We start from the raw sequence: 24,881 nt of genomic DNA on the forward strand, positions 1-24,881 counted from the left end.
CTCATATACTTCCTGGAGTCTGGATGAACTGGAATGTGGAAGTAAGCATCTTGCATGTCGATTGCAACCATCCAGTCTCCCTGATGGATGGCCGACAAAACCAACTGACTTGTCTCCATTTTGAACTTCGTTGTTTGAATGAAGAGGTTCAGGGCACTGGCGTCCAGGACAGGTCTCCATCCTCCCCTCCGTGTTTACATCCTCGACTACTTCCACAGCTCTTTTCTAGTAGGGCTGACACTTCCCGAGATAGGGCCGAAAACCTCTCTGAGTCTACCGAGTAGGCTGTTAAGCTGATGGGAGAGGTTACCAAGGGAGGTTTCTCCCTGAAAGAGATAGCATAGCCTTCTTTCAATACCTTCATCACCCACAGCTCCACATTCTTCTTTTTCCATTCTGTCCAGAAATGGGAAAGTCTTGCTCCCACTGGAACACAGAGGACAGAAGTCTCATTTTCGAGGTGTTGGCTTGTTAATGGGTTTCCTGGTTGGTTTGGAAGCTCGGAGGTTGGCTCTAGATCAGAACTGGAAATGGCCTCTAGAACTTCAAAAGGGCTGTTGCTGCAAGGGTGACGACATTCTAGTAGCTGTGCTTGTAGTGGCTCGAGCGGGGAACTTAGTCCTTTTGGTGGATTGAGTGAGGAGGTCCGGAGTTGACTTCTTCTGTAGCTCCACTGAAACCCATTCCAAGGTGTCTTGGGGAACAGACTATTTTTGTCCAGGGGGACAAAAAGAAGCAAAGAACGTTGCGATGGGGTGACACCCTTTGCCATGAACGAACACCACAAATCTCGTTTCTTGAGGACTCCTTTTGTGAAGATGGTTGCTAGCTCTAGTGCTCCATCTCTTATGACTATCAGCTCACCCCAGTACTCCCAGCCAGTCCGATGCGAAGTTCTCTTTAAGGGACATACAGTCTTCTATTTTCTTGGCTAGGGCCCCCACCATCCAATCCAGAAAACTAAAGATCTCGAAGACTTTAAAAGGTGTCTTTAAGCAGATGGTCTAATTCCAAGGCTGTGAAGAGAATTCTGGCTGACAAGAAAGCAGAGTGACGAGAAGCACTTATGATACTGGAGAAGTCCCCTTGAGAGGAGGTAGAAACTCCCAAGGACGGAGCTTCTCCAGTTGCACAAGACAGATACTTCTGCTTTATCAAACGAGAGGGAGGTGAACGTAACACCGCCTTACTGACTTCCCTTTTCTCCGCTAAACAGGCAGCCATGCGGCCGAAAGCTTTCTTCGATGACGAAGACAAAACCATACATGGCAGTCTGGTGGTACCTGGTGGTTGTTGCATCAAGTAGGCCAAACCCGGTGATACAGGGACAACTGGAGAGAACAACAACAGGTAACAGACCAGGAAAAACCTGAGCAGTGCTGAGTAATTCGATGCAGGTTGCTCCTCTTCTACAGGTTCCTGAACGGACAAAGTGGGTGATCCTGGGGGTTCCACGGTGTCTTGCACTACCGGAGTTGGCTTTTGAAGAAGGCTCAACACTTTATCAAGCCGAAGTTGAAGCTGTGCCAACGAAGGATCTATAGCAACAGACGGAAAATCTCTTGAAGCATCAGGTACTGGAGATTCTCCTTGCGGGGTCATGAAGACATTAGAAGTGGGGTGGACTTCAAGAGAGGCACCTACAATGACTGGACGCACAGACGTTGGGCGCCCACTCGCTGTTCAAAGCAGACACTGACTCCTTGGAAGCGGCTGCATTCTCCGCGGACACTTGGCGCCCTAAGGATGGGTGCTCGGCGATCTGAACTGAAAAGGCAGAAACTGTGCGCTCATGCAATGGGCACTTGGACAAAGTGCACTTATACAATGGGCGCTGTAGAGATGTTAGCTCGGACACCAAACAATCTTGGAGTTGGCGCTCATGCACACCACTAAGTACCCTGGGCACTCGTACTCTTGGCGTCGATAAGCTGGCCTGACACACTTGTTCGGGGTCGGAACGCACTTTTGCACCTGAATGGGCATGAGAATCTCTAGCTGGCGACTCCCAAAAACTACAAGAAGGGATAGGGCTACATTCTCTCTCTACAGCTCGCTTACGAGACGGGCAAATCTGAATCCCAGGAAGCGCCTGGCCTTTTCAGTGGCCCAGAAACTTTGGCAAAATGGTCACTGCATTTCTTTGATGAGGGAGAATCTGAATTACTTGAAGATAGGACGCGCACATCCATTCGAACACCTTTCCAACGGTGTTCTTCCGCAGCCTGGGATTGGCGGACAACAGGCTCGGATGAGTCAACGACTGCTCGTGGCCAAACCCCACCCACCTTCCTTGGACTGCAAGTTTGCTTCCTCCTAGGTTGGCAAGGGGAGTTTAGCAGGGACCTTGTTCTAGGAGCATCGGTGGGGCGAGCATCCATCCCCTCCACTGACACTACACTATTAAATTTGTCCATCAGGACCTGCACAGAGTTCCCGATCTGGGAAACAGTATTGATAAGTAAATTAAATTTTCTATCTACCCGTGCTTCTAAGCTGGCAATGGCATTGGGTTCAGCAGAATGAGAGCTAGGTAATGGAGTGACATGAAAGGCTGGAGGACTGGAAATGGGAGAAAAAGGTAGTCTCAGGCATTGAAAGGATAGGCATAACATCAATATCACCTCCTGGAGAATGACCTGTACTAGTGGAAGCCTTAGTTTCGCCCCTAGCTGTAGCTTTTCTAATTCGGTCACTATGCAATTTGTCTGTAAAGTCTTCCATTTACCCTTCTCCCAGTCTTTACATTAGTCACAATTCAATTTCGGAGAACAAATTTGTTCCCTACAAGTACAACATATTTTGCAGCAGTGAGTAGTTTTACAGCCTTTGCTGCAATACCTAATGCTAGACAAACTAGTCAGACATAGTGGTCAAAATCGAAGAAATAATCCAAATTCTAGCTAAGATAAATAGTTGCGCTATCAAAAGCAAAAGTCCTTCACCAAAGACGATCTCCGACCATCCGGCGAAAACTAATCAAGATCTGCTAATAACTGGTGTTCAGTCATTAGCCGGCAGAAACAAATTGAGCTCTTTAGCTACATTGTACCTATTCTTCCCCAATAGTGGTCGGGGCAGTATACCTACACCCAAAACAAAAGTGCTACCGCGAATTTCGAATTTTGAGCTCCTGCGTAAAGTAGAAACTATAGATATGTAATTATTTGGTAAGTTACTTATATAAAAAGTAAATTTTGGTGTTCATGAAACTTGATGATGTCTAACTTTTGATTGTTAAAAGTAAATTTTGGTGTTCATGAAACCTTGATGTCTAACTTTTGATTGTTAAAGGTATACCGTGTCTTGTTATAGTCAAACTTAGCCTTTTGGGCCACTAAGGTGTTGGCCTCGTTTAGCCTGGATTTTCCGCACCATTGCCATGTCTCCCCCGGTAGGTACTTCTGCCCCACTTCTCTCTCTCTCTCTCTCTCAGACTTATCTTTGTTCTCATTTGGACTTTTTTTCCACACCACCATGGAGGTAAAAGTCGTTAGGTGCATTTTTTTATAGAGGTTTCCCCAGTAGGCCTAATCCTCTCTCTGGTGTTTAATCAGAAGATTCGTCGTCTGAACTCTCCTCGATGTTGATGACAAATGACTTGATAGATCTCTCAACTGCTACATCTTGCTTTGCATCTTGTTCCTGAAGCTTCTCCCTGTGTTTTATTGCCTACTTCCAGTTTTCTGCTGTCACAGTGCTTAAAGCTTCTTTGACCAAATGCTTAATTTAAGTTCAGCAACTTTGAATGTGTTTTTCTTGGAAATGTAAGTTTTTACCCGAGCCCATATGAGCTCTATTGGGTTGTACTGACAGTGGTAAGGCGGGAATTGTACAACTTTATGCCCTGCTTCTGAAGCAAGTGTGTCAATCACATAAGTTTTCTTTCCATTACACATTTTTTTGGTGAGGTCATAGAGCTCCCTTTCAGCATGATGTCACTTGGATGTGCACCGTTCTTTTATCAACCAGTCCTTTATCACTTCTTTTCTCCAAGATGATGTTGGGTTTTTTCAAGCACAATCGAGTGGTAGGATGCATTGTCCGTCACACTTACAGACTTCGGGGGGATGTTAGGTAACAACTGGGTCTTAAACCATTGCTTGAAAACTGCAGCATTCATCTGATTGTGATAATCACCATCATTTATTGCTTGAAAAAATAGTTCAACATTCTTGAGAAAGTCGTCTTTTGTTCCTACATGAAGAATGATGAGGTGATTTCCTTTTCCAGTAGGCGGTTACTCCTGTTGCTTGTTTGGAGGCCATGTCAGTCCAACACTTTGCAAGTGTAATTCTTATTGACTCATGTTTCGTCAAGGAAAACGAAGTTTTCGCACTGTCTGACTTGCCGCATCTCTCTCAAAAATTTCGTGCGAGCAACAGCAACAACACTTCGTTCCATAAGGAACTTGTGGCCATCAACTTGCAAAATTCGAAAGCCAGTCTGCAACAGAATTCTTCGAAGTGACTTAATGCTACCATTGTGAGATATTTTCTCTCTTAGCTCTTCTGTGACTTTGTAGAGTGTAGGGATTTCATTTCTTTCATAAAATTCCAATACAGTTCTTCTCAGGACACACTTACCAGTCATCAAAATTCATAACTGTTGTAGGCTGAGTTTTTTGTCAGTGAATAGGAGACAGGTTGCTTGTGTTCAGCTCTGACCACCATTCTTGATTTTGAAGCAAATCCTTCTAACTGTCCTTTCTCTTACTTTGGTGGCTTTGGCTGTCTGAGCAAGGGCTTGAGTGGGTGGTAGCAAAGGTCCGCCGTTGGACTTTTCATTTAAAGAGTACCGATTAACATTGTAGTGTCTCCTTCGCTTGACTGTGCAGGCAAGGGCAGCGAGAAGTGGGAGATGTTTCCATGGTGTGTCAGTGACAAGGAATGACCTTGTCGGGCTGAGGTGGCAATGGTGCACTATCCCACCACAGCGGTGTTGTCAAATCTCAGGAAAACATTTTTAATAATATTAATTTTCCTGTAAAAAAACTTGGTCATTCTTAAACATAGGAAGTTTTATTATAAAACAGAGTAATTACCATATATTTAGTAAGTATAAAAAATATCTGCAAAAATATTCTGCAAAACTGCAAAAATATTCTGCAAAACCTTTGTTACTGTCACCAGCAGCCATGGGCACCAACCGAAGACAAACAAAGAAGACATGATGATAAACTTCATGGCTGAATTGCCCTTGGAAGATCTTTCTCCAGATGAGACTACAGCAGAGAAGTAGAAAGGCTAGAAAAAAAGTGCTCAAGATCTCAAAGATAAGGTTTGGTCAGGTATTAAAGAGGAAAGGGGAGGTTGCAAAGTGATAGATACTAGTGTTCAAGCTGGAAGTCTTTTTTAATTCGTTAACAAGGACCTGGACCAGGAACAAACTCGAGCTGTAGGTGTGCAACATATACGAAAATAGAGAAAACTATTTAGACTTCCGGCGAAAAAGACCAAATTATCTAAATCATACTCTGGATTTATGACATTACTAATATTATGCATCCAACAGTATGCTGTTACACATTTAAAACTGCTTTTCCTACAATACTTCCCCTCTCATGGACAAGCCTAAAACCGTCTTTAAATCTAGAATACTATATACTCATTTAATTAAAATGTAAGTACATTATTGCACACCACAATAAATTCTCTCATTAACAATAGATACATAAATGCAATCTTATATTAGCTTGACAGAGCTAATGGCTTTATCAGTTTTAATTCTTCAGAATTATTTTCATTTTACTGAAGTTTTAAGGTTAACAGTCACTAATTAACCATAATTTACTTTGAAATTTTAAATTTTGGAATTCTTAAAAGACTGAAATATAACTACCCTTATTTCTTTTAACCCTGTACTTTCATTAAAATTTCAACTGTTGCCTTTCTCTTTTATATTTGAACACAATCAGAAATATGCACATGCAGCTTAAGTCATGGTATACATTACCAATTATGCCCTTACTTTATATCTTTACAAATTATCCATTTATTCATAAATTTCTCTTATTATTGCACAGAAATAAATTTCCATTTTCATTTGTGCCTAAACTATCAGTTAAAATCAGAGAAACCAAATACGTATATTACACTGTGAAAAAGTGGTGGTTACCATTTTGTTTATCATATCTGTTTGAGGACACAAAATATGAATCAATCAGAGGAGCCGAAAAGTATGGGGAATAGGAAAATACATAAAGCAAAGAAGGACTATATAAATAAACGACGGAAAGGATCATGAATAGGTCAGTTATTTTTACTTACTTTTTTATGGATAATGATAAACTTGAGTACCTGGCTATCATAGACAATATCCAAGGACTTGAGGTTTTTTTCTGAGCTCCAAACTCCAGAACTGACCTTTTTAACCCCTAAATCATAACAATGAAACTGTACAATACTGCTGTATTTTTATGCAGAACACAGATCATTTAATTTCATTTAGACTAATTTGGAACCAAGTTTAATAAATTGGAAACCACACAAGGAAACAAAGGAAGCACTAAGAACCACAAAGGATACACAAGATACTGTACATTGTGATCACACAAGCTTAAGATAGAGCTTGTCCGAAAATGGACACCTACGAGAAATACTTAGCAACAGCCAAAGCCAACCTGAATCACTTGTACATATCAAGTGTCTTCATTACATCAAGTAACATCCACTCTGGCCAAAATAGTCACAGAAGTCTGTTATTAAGAGGTACTGCTGTAAAGAATGAATCCCAACCTGCTTTCTGCTGACAGGCAGTCAAGTATAACACAAATGCATTCCTTAAAAGAAATACCTGAAAGAGAAGAAATAACCACTGCCTTTGCAAGCATTAGAGCATAGGCAGACAGGCATGAAAATGTCCCCAATTCTGTATACTTGAACACTTACCAGCTCAAAAATACCTGGAAGTTATACAACCATGTATACACAGGTGGTGAACACGAACAACACATCAAAGTTCCGTAGCCCAATCCTCACAATAAAAGGAGTACTGCCCTGAAGAGCCGCTTTAGATGGACGAGTGGACTCAAGGCAGAATACTGTACTATCAGAAAAGGTAGAAAGTTCAATGGACATGGTACAAGTGAGCAAGCAACACCTAAGGGAGCTACAGAATTTTCACTTGTTGGGAGAGGTCACATACTCTTAATATTAAAGCATCTCCAGGTTGGTTCAACTTCTGCTCAAGCACCCAGTTTCTCTGCCATTGCTGAAAGGTAAGGCACAAGTAAAAGTAAAAAGGTTTGTAACTTGCATTAATATACTTGAAGAGCAAACCTTTTTAGAAAAAGCATTGGATAACTTCCATCTTCCTCAGATCTTGAAGCCTTCTTGAAAACTTCAGGATAATGAGCCCAGGAACCTGAAATACAGTCATAATTTAGTATTAGGTAAAAGATGGTAATCTTCACACCACTTTGTAAAGTATTTTTTAAGAACCTCAAATATACGGTACAGTACACACATGCCAAAAGATACTGATCCCAAGTGCAATACTGACTAGAGTTTCTTATTGCTGCTTATAATACATATCTCTTATTGAAAGAATGATATTTATTAATATTACTGTTTCTAACCTTCCACAGGACTCACCCAAAGGAGTAAAGCAACAAAAAAGCTGAACAGCTAAAGGTTTAAGGGTTTTGAATGTTTGAAGAATTGAATGAGTGTTGGAGGTAAAGGACAGGTCACTGTGATGTTGCATAACTATGCTATCAGGAAAAAATGCTAAAATCTTATCGGTTATATTGTGTTAATTACCTTTGGTTAATTCCTTGCTTTTTTCAGTGCCAACCCTTCGGTTTTCAGTTTACCCTCTGCCATCCTTGACGAATGAGACTTTGCTTTCACAAGGCAGGTCTATGGATCCTTTGGAGTAGAAGATTCTTTCCCCTCCTCCACTGATACCCTGCCTTCAAGTCTCTGTTACCAAAAAAACGTAATCTTAGTGGTTCAGCTTCTCAGGCCTCATTTCTCAAAGATTCTTTGGATGAACCACAGGATACTCTAGATATGTGACTTAGCGATCTCATACATAGAAGAGCAAAACCTAATTATAATACATGCAGATACTTAGCCAATTTTTTGCACATATCTAAGCTGTCTGCAATTGTTGCATAAGAATTTCTTGCTAGATTCTCTTGCTCTTGTTGGATTCAGATCTCCCTGTAATGAAAGAAATGAAACTACGTTAATTTTGTCCACTAACAATTTTTATCTTAAAAATTATCTACAAAATACTTCTCTCATAGTTCCAAAAATATTTTTTCCGTATTAACTTCTGTTCTAACAAGAAAATTTTTTTATAACTATTTAGATGGTGATGATTCATGTGGAACTCTTCATTTATACCAAATGGGTCAACCATTTTGGGCACTGAAGAATGGACTGAAAATTTTCAGTTCATGTCCATCCATATGATACACAAACCTCTGCTATATCCCCCACTGAGTAGTTAGAGGTAACTGCAATTAGTTTTCTCAGCATTATTTTCCACTGTAAGGGGAGCCCAGCCCCCCAAAACTGGAATTCCTTTCTCAGTTTAAATTGCATGGAAGGTTTGTTGGCAGAGTATTTAATGGCGATGTATTGTTTAATTTTCTTTCTTAAGAAGGTATAATCATCAATGTCAACGTATCGGAAATGGCTACAGGAAAATATACGCTCATTTATCCACCTTATTTCACCTCAATTTGATATGAGAATCTTACACTTTTTATTACATATATAGTGTACAGTCAATGGGCGACACTAAATCACAAAAAAAAAAAAAAAAAAATTGTCCTTCCTCGAACCCCTGATGAGAACACCAACTTTACGTAGAGAAGAGGTAAAGTAACGGTAATGCTTGAAAGTGTACAATGTCAACAAAGCGTTTGATTGTATCGCAAGACTGCTGCTGCCATTTTATAAAATCTCCAGAAAGTTGCCACGGGTAACTTACAATTTTCATAACCTAACTGGAGTCATAGGCTGAAACTTGTTGACTGTTATCTTGTATCAAATGTTTTTTATTTTGTACAAAGCACTGTAGGCCTACTTTGATACCCATAAGTACAGTAATTGGAGTTACCATAATTTGTGGCCTCTGCTTATCAGTAAGGCCCAAAATTAGTCTCAGGGATACAAATAACTAATATTTCAACAACTGGCTTCTTTATATCTTATCAGTACAGTGTTCTACATACTTGAAAAAATATGTGCATTGCATAGTTTGCAAGGTCAGGAATCACTCTAACTGGGTATTTTCTAGAGTCACCAGAAGTTATTGTAGGTGTTCAACAATTCTGAGTTTATTCAAACTTTGCCTGCACAATAAAACATACATGTGTGATCTCCAATGTATCCACAGAAGTTAGGTTATAACTACAAACCGTAATGAAAAGAAAAGAGTCCAAAACCCATTTTTCTAAGTCATTAAAATACCTTATCTCAGTGCTTCCAGTTAATCCTTAAGTGTTAATCACAGTTATTTTTCTCACAGAAATAATTCAAATGAATTAATTAGTTCCACAAGCTGAAAAATAATCACACTCCTTTTACACTAGTGACGTAAAAAGTGACAATCCAAAATCTGTAGAGACTTCTTAAACTGATTAGGCAAAAGTTAGCAATGAGTAAAAACAAAGTGCTTTAACAGGTCACTTATCCCACATGCAAAGCAATTACGCCTGAGCTCTGTCTACATACTAAATGTGTGCCAGCCAAAGACGAAATGATGTCACTAAACGTCATGGCTAAGCTTACAAAGCTGCCACAAATAACAGAATAGATACTCCCACACACAAGTACCAAATGACAGAAGGTAGGAGTTGCTGACCACTCTTCCTACCCATGGCACAAGATTAAAAAAGAATGTGGAACTGAATATCATTTGTATTCATATAATATATTGTTTTTTCTCTCCATAATCTAATTCCTCAAAGGTCCAACTACAATATCATCCAGGAAAACACCAGACATGACAGGCCTAGACTCATTAAATATGCAAACAATTACTCTCTGCTTTAAGTCAGTTTAGGAAATCCGAAAGAAACAGAATACAAAGCCTCCAAAATGAAGTTTTCATAATAAAACTAATATTGTAATACTTACCTGAACACCTGAATTAGCCCTGGTCACTGACCAACCCGAACTGCATCCCATAACTTTTTACCCACTAAGTGGGTAATTAACTATCAGTGTTACCAATGCTTACAGGAAAATCTTGTCAAATGAGTTACCTGAAGTACCGTTGGCAATGCTGCTGCAAGTCCCGATCAAGTGAGGCCGAGATCCCCAATTGCGTTATTCACTATTCAAATTAAAATGGGGAGGAGGGTGGGAATCATTCAGGTGTTCAGGTAAGAATTACAGTATTAGTTTTATTATGAAAACTTCATATTGCAATAGACTCCCTGAACACCTGAATTAGCCTGATTAACAAAATTTTAAGGAGGTGGGATCAATCTAATTCAGCCCAACCTGCCAACAGGGAAAACAGGTAACTCATTATTCGTCTACTCTGTATAAATGAATGTACCCTGACCTGGTTATCTCACTCGGCAGGTGAGGATGCCTGTAGAGAGAGTACCCCCTACATCAGTCTCATGTCTCAGTACTGTCTGAGTCGAGCTACCTCCCATGAGGTATTCAAAACCCTCCTATGGATGGAGAGGAGAAGACACCTCCCATGTGGCTAATCAGAGCCTCCCATGTAGAGGAGAACAATGAACCTCCCAGTCTCCACGCAGCTAGCTTCAGCACGCAGAGGTTCCGATGGAAGTAATGGAAATGCGGCTGTCTGAGAAGATCTTTCCTCTCTGGGAGGAACACTGAGACTTCCATCAACAAGTCCAGAAGGTTTGGAAACCAAGGTCTTTGGGTCCAGAAAGGGCAAACCAAAGTCATCTGAGTGTTGTTGCAGTTTCTGAGCTTTACCAACATTTCCTGAATCATCCTGAACAGAGGGAATGCATACACTTGCAAGTTGCCTCAGGAGTGTAGCGTTGCATTTGTCCCGCAAGACATGGGGTCTGCTACTGGGGAGAAGTAGACTGGGAGATGAAAATTCAACCTGGTGGTGAATAGGTCTATTGTCGCTGGCCATCTCTTCAATAGAAGTTGCACCTCCTCCTGAACTAGAGTCCATTCTCCCCCAAGAACTTTCTGCAAATGACTCAGAGCATCTGCCAATACGTTGAGTTTCCCTGACGCGAATTGGGAATGAGAGAAACTCTGTGGTCCTCGCACCAATGGAGAACTCTCTGTGCTATGTCATTTAATGCCTGCAATCTGGTTCCCCCTTCCTTCTTGAGATAGGACACCACCGTAATAATGTTGCTAAACAGCGCTACTGTCTTGTTGCTTACCTGCTCTGAGAAGCAACTTAGAGCCTCCATGACTGCTCTTAACTCCCTGTAGTTTATGGACTCCTCCTGAGCCTGAGATTCCTCCAGGGTTGCACCCCAACCCCAATCTGAGGCATCTGTGTACAGATGAACATCTGGAAGAGGGGAGTCCAATCTTACACCGATGGTCAGATGATGTTCTTCTGACCACCACCGAAGATCCTTCAGGCAAGAATCATCCCAGACTATGAATGCGTTCTCTTCCCAAAAGTCCCAGCGATTCCTGAGACACGCCTGCAGAGAATGCATCTGGAGACGAGACCCTGGGACTAGAAGCGAGGGGAAGGCCATTCAGCCCAGCAAGCTTTTCCACAGGCTCACAGGTTGAGCTCTGTCTGACAGGAATACCTCCAGCTGGCTTAGAATTGCCAGAACCCACTCCACTGTCGGGAAAACCCTCAAAAGACACCTGAATTGTCATCCTGAAATTAGTGAGCTCGTGTCTACGTTGATCTGAATTCCTAACTCATGACAGAGTTTCAGTAAGAAATCCCTTGCCTGCAGAACCTCATCTACTGACAAAGCCTGAACCAACCAATCGTCGAGATATCTATGAAACTTCGTCGAGACGACGAGCCAGTTGAGACCCGAGAGATCTATGATGGGTCTCCAAGATCCTCCCGCTTTTGGGGCCATGAAGATCCGGCTGTAAAACCCCACAGAAGGGGGAGCGGGCTCTAACGCTCCCTTCTCTAAAAGGGCTTGGATCTCTGCCGCCAAAGCTATCCCCCTGATGGAGGAAGGGGAATAACTGGAAAGATGAACCGGTGAGCTGGATAGAGGAGGATAAAAGTGAAAAGGGACTCTGTACCCTTTCCTTAACACCTCCACTTCCCAACTCTCCGTGCCCCACTCCTTCCAGATGCTCCAGAAAGGAGCAAGGCAACTTCCTACAGATGCAGGTGAAGGGAACGTCTCCTATTTCCGAAAACCCTTCTTATGAGCAGAAGGTTTCAGATACGATGCAGAAGCAGGACTTTTGGAGGAAAAGCAGACCTTTTTCAGAGATCTTACTGGAGATTTGGAACGTGGACGCTTAGACGGCAATGCCATCCTGGACCCCTTAGGTGATCTGGAACACTGCGCTGCTACCCAAATCATTGCCTACTGCAACTCAACTGCCGATGAAGAAGAAACAAAGTTCACCATGGCAGAAACATCTTCCTCCTTAAACAGGCTGTTGCTGAGCAAGGGAGCCCTCAACAGAACCCTCTTGTGGATATCCAGATAATGGGGAGGCAGATGATTAAAAAAGAAGCACCTCCTCTTCTTCATACAGCCTGCGGAAAAGTTCGCCTGGTAAGCCAAACCTATCGACACTGAAGTGATGAGGTTATCAAATAATGTCAGATTGGAGGGAGTATACCCATCATGCTTAAGGAACGCCATTAATCCGGACAACATCCACAGAGAATGGCACAAGGCCTCCAACTGACTGCGGAAAGTGTCTTCCAAGATACAAGCATCTCTAGCAGTAACAGATACCAGGCGATTCGAAGACAGATCCCGAGATAGAAGAGCCTCCACTGATTCGTTTAGAGGAACCCTGACACCTGCAGAAGGGTTACCCACAACCCTGTAAAACCCCTTCCGAATAGGAAGCAAGGTTGAATCCTGCCTACCCGACCCAATCAAAGCTGCTAACCTATTGTCCGCCTCCCTCAATGCCTGCTCAACACAGCCAAACCAGACTAGATTCTTTGATGACTGTGCAGCTACTGGTTTTGTCGCGAACAGTGACTCGAACATTGCTTGATTCAGTTGTATAGGCTCCTCCAGAGCCTTAGACTGCGGATAAAGTGCAAGGATGAAGTCCACCATCAGCATGTACTCGTTCTCTTTGGCTGAAGGAAAATTAACCTCTGGTACCGGATCCTCTTCTTCACAAGAACAATACTTGTCGGACTGGTCCGACCGAGCTGAGACTGGAATGAGACGCTGAACCCGACAAACCAGAATACGATACACCTGGGTGCGCAAGACAGATGCCTGAAGAATCGGTTGCGAACATACTGGAAGAAAACCGAAATAGGTTGCGCAAACCCTGCACCCTCCAACAACAATGACGCAACACTTGGGTCGGCCACACCTGGACGGGCAAAGCTCACTCCTGAGAGCGAAGAAGCCGCAACACCCAAACCACGCAAACCCGGATGCATCAGAGCTGTATGAGAATGGGAATACGGAACAGAAGATCTGCTAGTTAAGGGAGAAGGGGAAAAAGGTCCCTGATGACCCGAAATCAACCCCGAACCTACACAGACCACCTTAGCTGGAGGGCAGAGAAACCTGTCGGAAAAGTTGAGAAAGAAGGAACTGAAGGAGGGAAGAGGGAAGAAACCACACTCGGGTAACCACCGGAGCTCCTGCCGACGACGTTGGACAGGTGGAGAGCGTCCCAATTGGACCGGAACTTAAAGGAGTTTCAAAGGAAAGCTTACGAGGTACCAAACCCAAGGTAATAGAGGAAGACAAATTACCAGCCATCCTAGCTACTCAATGAACGGGTTGGTATCGTTCTCTGCTAGCACTCTGCTGGGCCAGCGTTCAATTCTCCGACAGGCCAATGAAGAATTAGAGAGATTTATTTCTGGTGATAGAAATTCATTTCTCGTTACAATGTGGTTCGGATTCCACAATAAGCTGTGGGTCCTGTTGCTAGGTAACCAATTAAGTTCTTAGCCACATAAAATAAATCTAATCCTTCGGGCCAGCCCTAGGAGAGCTGTTAATCAGCTCAGTGGTCTGGTTAAACTAAAGTATATTTAACTTAACCTAGCTACCAGAGCGATTGTGGAAACTATCGGTACCGAAACATTGAATGCTGAGGCAGCTGCACCACCATCTGCCGCAGCAACTAGATCAGAAACCTGAGAAACTATGAGATTCGTCAAAGATGGCACCGAAGACAAGTCCGCTAAGGGCAAGGAACCCGGATGAGCGACCAAAGAACCCAAAATGTTCCCTGAAGAGTGACCCGAAAAAGAAGGTTGAGAAAGAGCGATGGAAGAAGGTTTGGAAGCCATGGGGGAAAGGGAAATATCTGCAGTTACAGAAGAGGCCATAGATTTTAAGGAAAGAAAATATACTGGTTCTGTTCCCCCCTGATAATCTTGCAAGACATCATTCGCAAATTCAGGAAGATTCATTAAGACATGATCATAGATATAAGAAAAACTCAGATTGAAACAATGTCTAAGTAAAGACATGTAACCCTTAGAGAGACCCAACAAATCAGCATTATATTCTGCAATATTTAGAACCCGACTGACAGAATTACCATCACCGCAAGACGAAAGTTTGTCCCCTGAAGGAAAAGGAACCTTCGAAGAAGAAGGGGTATTCTCCAACAATTCTGAACGTGACAAACTAGCAACCAAATCTGAACCATCCTCCACGAATCTAGCAACCCTTCATTGCAGAGAGCCTGCTACTGGAAACAGAACTGCCACTGGATCTAACAAAGATGCCGAAACCTTAACTACACCTGACTCCAAGAAGACTGCACCTTCAACTTCTCTTCCTGACTACTTACTAAAGCACTACCCCTACTTGTCTGAGTCATGCCTAAACCTAAATTCACCTTTGAACTTACGTTTCCAGAGGGAAAGGGGAAATCTGCTGCTAACACTGCCTGCTCCGAGCCTGGGGAGCCGGCAGATCCTACCTTCGAGGTTTGCAGTTCTCCATGACCCCCGGCACCCGTTAGGGCTGGTTCTGGAACATGCAGGGGAGCTGAAAGAGAGCGATTAGATTCTATCTCCCTAGTACTACTATGCTGATCTTTCATTTCAGTTAATTTAGACAGGAAACTAGAAAATAAGCTAGACATGCTAGCTGATAATTTGTCCTCTAATTTTCTGAATAATTCAGATTCTAAAGCTTCTTTATCAAAACCCTGTGTCTCTACTGCTGGTTCCCCACGCTTACTCTTAGAAGCTAAAGATTTCCTATGCTTTACATAATCCTCAATTTGCTCTATCAACCATGACCTACATTCGTCACATCTTAGAGTGACATTACTTTGAACCTTTCTGTATGCTATGCAAAGAGAATGTCTGTCATGCTTGAGGGTACTCATCCTCCTCTGCAGGCTGTGCACGATCAATGAGCTGCAGCATCTCCAGCAGTAGAAAGCTCGGTTGTAACGGCTGTAGCAGAAGTGAAAGCAGTAGCACTATCTGAAGGGGGTGTCTTCCTGTCTAATTTATCCATTCCAAGTCCAAAATCCAAGCCAAAGTCTAGATGGGAGAGAAGATCCAAAACCAGGCAAAATAGTACAATCCAGGAGAAAAGGGCAAAAATACGGTCCAAGTCATTATCCAAAATCCAAAATATTTATATATGGGGGTCGGGCTAGAGAACCAAAAGTTTGCCTGATGCAGGAAATGTCCATCAGCATGGCGAACAAAAAGCAATTGGGGATCTTGGCCTCACTCCGTCGGGACTTGCAGCAGCATTGACAACAGTACTTCAGGTAACTCATTTGACAAGATTTTCCTGTAAACGTTGGTAACGCTGACAGTTAATTACCCACTTAGTGGGTAAAAAGTTATGGGGATGTAGTTCGGGCTGGTAGGTGACCAGGGCTAATTCAGGTGTTCAGGGAGTGTATTGCAATACCAAAGTTACTTTAGGTACAACTACAGTTGTCCCTCCAAATTCACAGAGGTTAGAGGCTTAAGCCCCTTGAATTTTGAAATTACGAATAATTTAAGGTTCACCAAAGACCAAGCCATTCAACCAGACCATAGACTAGCCTATACTAAAAGACGGCCTATGTATTTAGCTGTGCAGCTTGTACACAATTTACCAGGCCATTCTACTAGGCTATGCACTACAAATTTCCTCTCTGCCACGGTCCTGACCAACTACTCCTCAACCCTCTTCAACTTATGTGCAAATTATCTTCATCTGTGCCACACTGTCTTATTCAATAACACAGGCTTTTTATGAGGTCACTAAAGCCAGCCCTTAAGGCTATTTGATGTAAGACACCAGGTTAGATACAAGAGGTCACTTGAATGCTGTCCAGAGCTACCCAAGGGAACCTTGAATGCTGTCCAGAGCTACCCAAGGGAACCTTAACTCAAAAACAACAGACCTGCCTCCACCAGATGCATGTAGTAACATTTTACTGGTTCAGTTAGTGAACTGTCACTCATATTCTGAGGGTTTCTTTGCTTGTGTACATTTTTTCACTGAACTTCTGTTATTTTTCAAGATATGATGAACTTCCATTACTAGGATGCATATCCTACTGTCGATAACACAATAGACAAGTAAAAAACTGGGAAACAGGTTTTTTTTAAAGATTTCGCAGTTTCCTGTAAGAAAACGGGTAATAAACTTTCCCAAGTTATATATAAGATGGACTGGACTATACCTACAGCTATTCAAAGTGAATGTTTTCAGCTGACATCCATATCATACTTAACTCTAATTATATGTCTCAAATTGCGTACAACCTGCATAAAGTTTAATTTTGGTGGAAAAAAAGGAGCAAATTTTGACCAAATTATCCACAAAATCTTTTCACTTCCCTGCTTTTAGTGAGCCATTGGAACAAAATGTTACTACGAACAAAAACAACCAGTACTTTGTAATAAAGAATGGATTCTATCAATACGGCTATATTTCATCATACACTAGAAAGGGACATAACTATTTTTCTGAACAGACGTCACCTACAATGAACATGACCCCATACTCACTTAGCCTAAGCTGCTACATGATATCATTTGAAATTAAAAATTAGAAATAAAATGCAAACTGGAATTACCTTTAAAATGAACAAGAGAATTAAGATATTGGGTTAGTTTTTAGTCTAAAACTAAAGCCCAAGCAATCATATTTAGAAACTCACTGGGGTCACCCAAAGATTTCAAAATATGACCAAGGTAAATTTAAATAGGCTGGGCAACGTAAAGGTGTAAATAAACCAGAGGGGAGTGATTGACAGATAAAACACTGAAAGAAGGAAGCTGGCCCTAAGAAGGGTCAATCAAAATAACACAGGGAGAAACAAATACAACAAAAGACATAGGGATCAACTGTCAATCAAACAAACTGCTGCTGAGCACCAGGGATAAGAAAACTAGTAGCTCAGGTAGGCAATCTACCTACTTGATGATGATCTGAAATTTGCCACACATAAACAAGCTGACACACTATAAACAGAGTATGACAGCATCTCAGGCTCCCCTGGCCTTCATCCCCACTGAGCATCCCAACCTTAGCACTTTAACCCTGAAAAAATTAATAAATGTATTTATAATATTTAGCCTATTAAACACCTGCAACACCTCAAGTCCTAAGAACTATGCTGAACCACAAAAACATCTATGCCTTTTTAGCCGCTTCTTTTTCTTCATTTCTGAATTAACTGTGAAACATTCAGGACATTTTGCTGGATCAAAATGACCACCAGGTACTCAACAGAGCTGAAATTGCACAACACCCAATAATGCCGAGAGATTCTGCTAGACCACCAAGGACAAACTGCTCCTTCCACAAGATTAGTCTGCATGATGTTTGATTCAATTAAATGTGCAGTACTCTGGAATAAGGCCCAATATATAATCTACAATAAAACAAAAAAAGTGAGAGTAACAACCGGACTTTAATGTCATTTTTAATATCTGTACTATACTCGACTCACTCATACCACCTTTATTAATCAACAGCACTTGACTAGCTCAGGACCAAAGAAACTAAGAGTAGGATGAAGAAAAATGGTATGGCCTAACAATAAATGAAGCAACAGAATGTCCCTTAAAGGGCATGTGGGTATAAGACAAGAAAAACAAAAGCAGGAGTAGAATTCCAATGTCTGGTTGCAAAATGTTAAGATTTCCCGGAGAAAGTGTGGTAAAAAGAGGTCCAACAGGCATTACTAAGTCACCTGACAAGTGGTGGAATGTAATTAACATTGTAATTTTAATTTACTTTACAGGTGCAGTATTTTCATACATCCCCGAGTCATCTGAATCATAACAATAACAATTCAGTGAAGTTCTGAGGTTATACTTCCCAAATTCCTGTCTCAATTACAAAACACAGCAGCTAACTTCATTTCAGGTATGGTTCCTCTTCTTCTAAAATGAAGTTCTAGCTTGCACCTAAAGTAGGAGCCATTTCCAATTACATATATCGTACATGATATTATTTCCATATCTTGCATGTCAGCTAAACCTAGTCTGTTGTGTTTCACACTGGGAGAAGGCTACTATACTGGATTTCGTCATTACCAATATCTCTACATACAAAACGTACCCTTACCCACACTATGACTGGGAATTATCTAGTGTTATAAAATTCCTACATAGAATGCACAGCTGATCCAAGTTACAAAAGCTATTCATAGATCACCTTGCAAGTAGCAACACTAGCTTTTTGTTTGTCATTGATATTATACACAATACCATTATTATAGATCTTGCACTTTTAATGAAACATAAGGAACTAGATCTAAAGCACAACCAAATGATACAGTATGGTGGTCAGTCTGAGGCAACCCCTATGTGTAAACTATATTAATAAATATAATAACCAAGCATGCCACTCAGGCACAAAATGACCTTTAAGAAACATTTCTTCTGGTCTGAAATCAAAATCCACAAGCAATCCACTGACTCACGATGCCAATAACCAGTTATCTCATCGAAGCTATAACTATGCAAAATCATCATTTAGCCTAACCCTTGATAACATCAATCCTCTGTCCTCAATTGAGGAGAGTCAAAATCATTCTCTTAAATGTGTATTTCGATATCAGTTATATACTGTGGTGGATTATACATGTTATAATGTATACAAATTTAAACCCACGATTGTGATGGACTTACACCATGCTATCTAAGGAGATTGGTTAAGTGGTTATTACCTGAAATCAGACAACCAATTATGAAGCCTATGATGGCACAACAGTCACAAATTGTGTCACGGAAATGCCGATGTAAGTAAGTCACTAATGAGGACCCTGAGAAACCACAGTGGAAGTGCAGCTAATTTCAATATTTAATAAATAAAAATACATATATATGAGAAAAAAATATCCGCACCAATTTTCACAGCTTGATAGTTCCTAATCTGCACCTAAAGATGTGTGTTTAGTATACCATGAAACACAAAAATGATGGCTATGCTTTGATACATCACTCAAGATCAATGTCAAATGTAACACTAATACAGTAGCACCTTAGCTTACCAGACTCTTTGGGAATCTGGCTTTCTGATAATAAAAATGAAGTTTTCATAATAAAACTAATATTGTAATACTTACCTGAACACCTGAATTAGCCTTTAATCCCACTAGCCCAAACAACTCTCAACTACCCATCCCACTATAGTGGGAATTTTAACAACCAGCGTTACCAATGCTGCAGGTAAAATCTTGTCACTTGAGCTACCAAACAAACGGTTGGCAACGCTGACACAGGTGTGCGCCGACACGCCCCATTTTCGTCAATTGCTTTATTCAAGGTCAAAATTGATGTGGGGAAGGAGGGTGGGAATCATTCAGGTGTTCAGGTAAGTATTACAATATTAGTTTTATTATGAAAACTTCACATTGCAATACACCCCTGAACACCTGAATTAGCCCGATTAACAACATTTAGAGGAGGAGGGATCAATTCTATTGCACGCCCCTTTGACAACCGCAGAGATGGTAGCTCACCAATCTGCTCCGCATAAGATATCCATTTAGCCAAACACTCACCATATCAATCAATGGTTTCAGTGAAGGGACATGTTGGAGAGTACTTTGATCGAGTCAGGTCAGTACTCTCGGCTATGATACCTATCAAGTTAAACACTCACCTTATCAATTGTTGCTTTTGGTGATGAGACATGATGGAGAGTACTGTGATCGCCCGTCAGGTCCGTACTGTCTCAGTCCGTCGACCTCCCATGTGGTTCTTCAGAACCTCTCATGTATGGAGGAGTATGGTCACCTCCCATGTGGCTATTCATAGCCTCTCATGTATGGCGGGAAATAAAGCAGTGCCGAACCGCTGATCCTCCGGATAAGGTCCGACAAGTGAAGAAGTATCTCGGTGCCAACGAAATTGCCTAGCCTACTAGAGTAACCCCTTGGACTCTTGTAGGGAAACTATCAAAGACTAAGATACTTAAAACATACTAAACCTAAGTTCATGTGATTATATTATCACTGTTACCTAAGAATTCTAAAGACTAAAAGGAATTCCTCTATCTGGTTAACCTAAGAATCTCTTCACTATGCGAATACTGCATCAGCTAAATAAACGCCCCTAGATAATAGACTTCGCCGCTAATGTGGCCTAAGAGAATAACCCTCTGCACTATGCGAATACCACCTCAGCTAAATGAACGCACCTTACATAATAGACTTCGCCGCTACACGTGCAAAATAGTCCGACATCTCATGATCTCAGAGTCATTGGTGTTGCTACTGATGTTACTACTACAACTATAAACTGAAGTTTGATGTTCGACGCACGTTCTCACATTCAAACGGTTTGTGGACAATGAAGCCCCGCCCACAAAGTCAGGGTCGAACAGACTTTCTTCAAATCGTTCAACAATGTGTTCGACAACCAAATACCCCATTCACAGGTTCGAACATCACTTCAAACACAGGTCTGTCAAACCGCGTTCGACGAACTGTTTGACCGTGTAAACCCCTCCCTTAAGAGAATAACCCTCCAAACCTCCGCGTTAATACCCCCTCAACTAAACGCTTTGAGGTGAATCAAACATCTCTAAGTAAAATGAGTAAACACTGAGACGGACTTCCAAGTAGCTGCTCCCAGAATAGACAGCAGTAAATAATTCCTGGGAAAAGGAAGATGAATTGGACATACTCCAAAAACTGCGGTCAGGAAAATACAGAGCTGAAGATGACGAAGAACAACCCTGAGAAGCCCTCCGAAAGTAACTAATCACTTTCTCTGACAGTGGACGGGAAGGATTCGTGGAGAGACAAGTGTGTGCGGAAGCGGAAGGAGTTTCACAACCCTTGATAAATAGACTTTAATGCTCCCACCAGACATAAAGGTATCTCCGCTGGATCACCGGTAATGAACACTTGCAGATAAAGAACTTTAAACGAACAAGGCAGAGTTTTAAACTCCGACTCTGTCTTCAAATTCCGGAACAGACAAAATGTATCATTCTCACAGGAACCCAACCTAGAAACTGCCTGAAGCTCGCCCAACCCTTTAGCTGAAGCTAAAACCGTAAGAAAAGGCAACTTCTCAGTGTCTTAATGTTATAGTTTCAATAGGTTCAAAGGCAGGGGAAAGCAAGATAAATATTGAAATACTTCCAATAGATTGATTAATTGAGAGTTATCTGGCGTCACAACTACCAGGGTCACCGACGCCGAATACTAAGTGTGATCTTTTCATTTTTATAGTATGTTATAAAAATTAAAATTAAAATTAAAATTCTGCTAAAAAGAACTACATATAAATTTTATTAAAAGGAAAAACAAAAAGAAAACTAGCTAAAATAAATAAATAAATATATAAAATTCTGCTAAAAAGAACTATTAATAGATTTGATCAGATAAACAATATAACTTTAGAAAAAAAAAATATATATATATATACTAAGACAGCACAGCTGTCAAATATATTTGAGAAGACCAGCTTCTTTGATAAAAGAGATAACATTATTAATACACATAAACAGTTTTGCCATGTTATAAACTTCACTGCTATTTGATAAAAATGATTCCTAAGTTCCACCAGACTGGGACACTCAACCAGCAAATGCCTAACAGTCAGTGGAACCAAGCAATCGTCACAGAAGGGCTCATTCTCCCCATTCATCATAAAGCCGTGAGTTAAACGTGTATGGCCACTTAATCTACACAATACAACCTCCCACTTCCTTGGCATTAGGTCATATTTCCAAGGGTGTGTCTGACTAGTGACTTCTTTCATTTTATTGGGGCCTACTCTGTCCCACTGAAGTGCCCATAATTGCTGGATGGATTCATATAATATGGAATGCATCACGATATGGAACAGGACATTTTCTGGGTATCGGAATTTGTGCTGCTGATTTGGCAAGCTGGTCTGCCTTTTCATTTCCTGATATGTTCACATGGGCAGGAACCCAACAAAAAGAAACAATGCTTCCTCTACAATGGTGCAAGAAGATCCACTGCAAGATCTTCAACATGGGGATGATCAGTATTGAAGACTTCCAGGGACTCTAAAACTTTTAGAGTCACAAAATATTGTGTAGCCAGACACTGGGAGTATTGCAATATGTTCCAAGGCTACTAAGATGCCATACAGCTCAGCTGTAAAGTTTGAAGCAACTGAAGGAAGGCACCTCTTCGGTTAAAAGATTCACTAAAAACTCCATAACCAACGCCAGCATTGGATTTGGAACCATCGGTAAATATAAATCTTGTATTCATATGCTCTGAAGCATGCTCTAAAAATATTGCCCTCATTTCCTCATCAGATTTATCCCTCTTTGCTCCACTGAAGTACCTGCAGAATTTCACAGCAGGTAACTCCCACGAAGTCGGCAAAACAGGACATTCAATCTTACAAGAATTTAATCAACGATTATCTTACTACTTGAAACTTCAGGAATGTGGAAACTAAATATACCGCTAATCGTTGAGCGGTAGTCAGCAATGGCCGAATATGAAAGACTCTTGATTTTCCGGAGGAATAAAGGAAAATCCGCTATTTAGGCACAGTTCTAGGGAGTCCGGACTGTTTAGCGGCTCTCTCTACAGTTGCCCTGCAACTAGGTCCAGCACGCGAGGGTTTGGATAATAATAGAAAGAACGTGGTCATCTGAGAAGTAGTAGTTTCGCATTGGTAGGGACAACGGAACTTCCGTAGGGAGCTCAGGAGTTCCGGAAACCAGGCGTGTTATGGGGAGCAGGGAGCTATCAGAGTCAAGGTCATCTTGACACTCTCCCGCAATTTCCCTATCACCTGATTAATGAGACTGGATGGAGGAAAGGTGTACACTTGCATGTGATTCCAACTTGTAACGCCACCTTGGTGACTATTGAAATGGGGACACCCTTAGAGAGAAATAATCCGGAAGACGATGGTTTAATCATGTCGCGAATAAGTCGACCGTTGCTGGTCACTTCCGGAGAACCTGACATATTACTTCCAGAGTCAAAGTCCACTCTCCCCCCCAATACCTGAACGAGAGCGACCTTGCGAATCTGCCCGTACTTTGGGACTCCCAATATAAATTGGGGAAGAAGAGACGCTTTCGTTCTTCGCACCCTCTCAGGACTATGTGCTATAGTATAGTATTGAGTTCTGTTGAGCCTGTTCCCCTCCGAGTTCTTCAGATACGACACAGCAATTACGCTGTTGCTAAACATAGCCACTACTCTGTAGCGCACTAAGACTTGCTTTACAGCATTGATTTTCCCGAAGATTTATTGACTACTCTCGTTCTGAGGCCTGGATTCCTCCAAGGTTGTTTCCCAACCTTGATCTGAGGCATCTCTGTACAGATGAACGTCAGGAAGAGGGGAGTCGATAGACCTTTCCCCTGTCAGATGCATTTCTGACTACCACAAACGATCCAACAGGCAAGAATCGCTCCCGACTACAACAGCGTTCTCATTGTGGAAGTCCCAGCGATTCCTGAGACATACCTGAAGAGAGAGCGCATTCGGACACGAGACCCTGGAATTAAAAAAAGAGAGAGAGAGAGAGAGAGAGAGAGAGAGAGAGAGAGAGAGAGAGAGAGAGAGAGAGAGATTCTCCCTAAGAGGCTTCTCCGAGCTGGTACTGGCCGTTCCCTGCTGGACGGGAACCCTTCTATTTGTGAAGGACCGATTGGACTCTCTATAGGGTTGTGAAAACCCTCAGAGAAAGAGAGAGAATCCGCTTACCTGAATATGTTAACAATTCCAAAGAATTCCCTCGCTCTTACTAGCTCCTCTGGAGAGGAGGCCAGTTAAACGATCGTCTAGATACTTCAACACTCTGTTTCGTCTAGATACTTCAGCACTCTGTATCGTCTAGATACTTTAACACTCTGTATCCTCGACGATGCATAATTGCCAACACCAGAGACTTGAGTTAGAAGAAACCATGTTCGTCATACTGGCTACGTCATCATCCTTGAACAAGAATTAGCTAAGGCTCATGGTGTTCTAAGCAATCCCTCTTATGAACGTCCAGGTACTGAGGGGGAAGATGACCAAGATAGAAATTTTGACTTTCCTGCTCCAAACGTCGTAGACGAAGCCAAAGCTTTCGCCTGGTGAGCCAGACCCCTCAAGATAAATTTATTAGGCTGCCAACAGCCACGGATCCAAAGGGACATAGTCGTCACTCTTTAGAACCCGCATTGCAATAACTGACTGCATCCAGAAAGAATGCGCAAGAGCCTCAGTCTGATTGCGCCGTGCCCCCAAGCACCTGCTTCCCTAAGAGAAGACCTTACGAGCCGAAACGACGCCCGAGACTTAAACAGGAATGCCTCAACCGATTCGTCG

General features: G+C 41.8%; 1 protein-coding gene across 1 annotated transcript in view; it reads right to left on the minus strand.

The window, feature by feature from the left end:
• The window catches only part of LOC136840366 (uncharacterized), a 46,048-nt gene that overhangs the window by 15,945 nt on the left and 5,222 nt on the right, over nucleotides 1-24,881 (minus strand). Inside the window, exons 2-3 of the mRNA XM_067107050.1 lie at nucleotides 7,764-8,168; nucleotides 7,281-7,365 (exon numbers count right to left, since the gene is read on the minus strand). The gene's annotated coding sequence lies outside the window, so the exon portion shown is untranslated. The remainder of the gene's footprint in view (nucleotides 1-7,280; nucleotides 7,366-7,763; nucleotides 8,169-24,881) is intronic.

The sequence above is a fragment of the Macrobrachium rosenbergii genome, chromosome 7 (genome assembly GCF_040412425.1).
Source record: "Macrobrachium rosenbergii isolate ZJJX-2024 chromosome 7, ASM4041242v1, whole genome shotgun sequence".
NCBI classification, from domain to species: domain Eukaryota; kingdom Metazoa; phylum Arthropoda; class Malacostraca; order Decapoda; family Palaemonidae; genus Macrobrachium; species Macrobrachium rosenbergii.